The sequence below is a fragment of the Borostomias antarcticus genome (genome assembly GCF_949987555.1).
Source record: "Borostomias antarcticus genome assembly, chromosome: 34".
Lineage (NCBI taxonomy): Eukaryota > Metazoa > Chordata > Actinopteri > Stomiiformes > Stomiidae > Borostomias > Borostomias antarcticus.
The window spans coordinates 2,872,613-2,875,297 of NC_140267.1; positions in this window are offsets into that span (position 1 = coordinate 2,872,613).

Consider the following 2,685-nt stretch of genomic DNA (forward strand, 5'->3'; position numbering starts at 1 on the left):
CTGCGAGAGGAAACGTGAAAACATGTGAGCCACTCCAGAGAGCTAATGTGGCTAATGAGGGTGGTCACATGGTTCCTGGTCCAGGATAGAGACCCTGGGAGGGTAGGGGAGGGTTGAGGAGGGTAGAGGAGGGTAGGGGAGGGTAGGGGAGGGTAGAGGAGGGTAGGGGAGGGTAGAGGAGGGTAGAGGAGGGTAGGGGAGGGTAGAGGAGGGTACAGGAGGGTTGAGGAGGATAGAGGAGGATAGAGGAGGGAGGAGGAGGGTAGGGGAGGGTATGGGAGGGTAGAGGAGGGTAGGGGAGGGTAGAGGAGGGTAGAGGAGGGTAGAGGAGGGTATGGGAGGGTAGGGGAGGGTAGAGGAGGGTAGGGGAGGGTAGAGGAGGGTAGAGGAGGGTAGAGGAGGGTATGGGAGGGTAGGGGAGGGTAGAGGAGGGTAGAGGAGAGTAGAGGAGGGTATGGGAGGGTAGAGGAGGGTAGAGGAGGGTAGGGGAGGATAGGGGAGGGTAGAGGAGGGTAGGGGAGGGTAGAGGAGGGTGGAGGAGGGTAGGGGAGGGTAGAGGAGGGTAGGGGAGGGTAGAGGAGGGTAGAGGAGGGTAGGGGAGGGTAGAGGAGGGTAGAGGAGGGTATGGGAGGGTAGAGGAGGGTAGGGGAGGGTAGAGGAGGGTAGAGGAGGGTAGAGGAGGGTGGAGGAGGGTATGGGAGGGTAGAGGAGGGTAGAGGAGGGTATGGGAGGGTAGAGGAGGGTATGGGAGGGTAGAGGAGGGTAGAGCAGGGTAGAGGAGGGTATGGGAGGGTAGAGGAGGGTAGAGGAGGGTATGGGAGGGTAGAGGAGGGTATGGGAGGGTAGAGGAGGGTAGAGGAGGGTATAGGAGGGTAGAGGAGGGTAGGGGAGGGTAGAGGAGGGTAGAGGAGGGTAGGGGAGGGTAGGGGAGGGTAGAGGAGGGTATGGGAGGGTAGAGGAGGGTAGAGGAGGGTAGAGGAGGATAGAGGAGGGTAGAGGAGGGTGGAGGAGGGTAGAGGAGGGTTGAGGAGGGTAGAGGAGGGTAGGGGAGGGTAGGGGAGGGTAGAGGAGGGTAGGGGAGGGTAGGGGAGGGTAGAGGAGGGTATGGGAGGGTAGAGGAGGGTAGGGGAGGGTAGGGGAGGGTAGAGGAGGGTATGGGAGGGTAGAGGAGGGTAGGGGAGGGTAGGGGAGGGTAGAGGAGGGTATGGGAGGATAGAGGAGGGTATGGGAGGGTAGGGGAGGGTAGAGGAGGGTTGAGGAGGGTAGAGGAGGGTTGAGGAGGGTAGAGGAGGGTAGATGGGTGGTAGAGGCAGGGTAGATGGGTGGTAGAGGTCACACACAGTCATGCTGCTTCCAGCTCTCAGTTTTACCTCCATGTGTGTGTGCGCGTGTGTGTGTGTGTGTGTGTGTGTGTGTGTGTGTGTGTGTGTGTGGGAGAGAGAGAGAGAGAGAGAGAGAGAACATTTTTAAGTGGCCTATTATTGAGTGAAAGTGCAATATTGATTATATTCTGCTTGTGTCCATCAATTTAACAGTTGTGTTTTTTTTTAAACAGCTCTGTTATGTATATCACGCACCTATGACACGTTGCTTTCACCTTTGACCCTCGCCATTCAAAGGCTCCACACACTGAGCAGGGGTGTGTGTGTGTGTGTGTGTGTGTGTGTGTGTGTGATGTTAGCGAGAGGCCCTGGCCTACCTTTGTGCTCCGCCTTCTTTGATCTCGTTAGCCATTTTACTCGTCCACTCATCCACCCTTCCGAGTGAGAGGAGGACATTTTGGATGAGAACCAACCCACCATAACGTGTGGTGTCTTTGCGCTCTGAGAGAGAGAGGGAGAGAGAGAGGGGGAGGGGATGACAGAGTGAGAGAGGGAGGCGGCAAGAGAGAAAGGGGGAAAGATAGAGAGATATAAAGGGGGAGAGAGAGAGAGAGAGAGAGAGAGAGGGAGGGAGGGAGATGAGCTCTGGAATCAGGTGGTGTTTGAAGCCTGGGATGATGGTGGTGGGGGTGGGGGTGGGGGGGATGATCGGAGGGGGGGGGGGGGGGGGATCGTGCCCTGAGTGGGCGTTGTGTGTCTCTCCGGCTAGGACACACTGACGCTAGTGCTAGTGATGGAGGGACAGAGGGAATACAGAGAAGGAGAGACAGAGAGTGGTTTTTTTATTACCCATCATCCTCTTGTCGTGTACAGTATCCACACCGAGCACTGAGGCTTATGAGTCCTTCCTCAGAGATGTTGAACCGAACACACTGAAACATACTGTAGCAGTTCAAATGTATCACAGATGGCTTTTCCTGTGGGGTTTCCTTGCTGATTGCTTTATCTGAACCCCTGCACTTACGCAGCGAGAGAAAGATATTTCTCTATAGGCTTATTCTCTTTTAAAACTCAAAACGTGAGCGCGCCGGCCTTGTAAGGGGCAGGTGCGAGTGTTGATCCCTTATCAATGGTGGGAAATACAGTGAACAATGCTCTCTCTCTCTCTCTCTCTCTCTCTCTCTCTCTCTCTCAGGTGGGTTAGATGAGAGTAGAAATGATCGACCAGTTCAACTACTGAAGCTCAGATCATTCACTTAGCGAGACATAAAACGTGAGCTTCTGTTTGTGAAGCTCTGCCCCTCGATCCTCACTGCTTGTAACACATCGCCGTGCTTTATGGTTCAATGGAGTCCTCATCCTT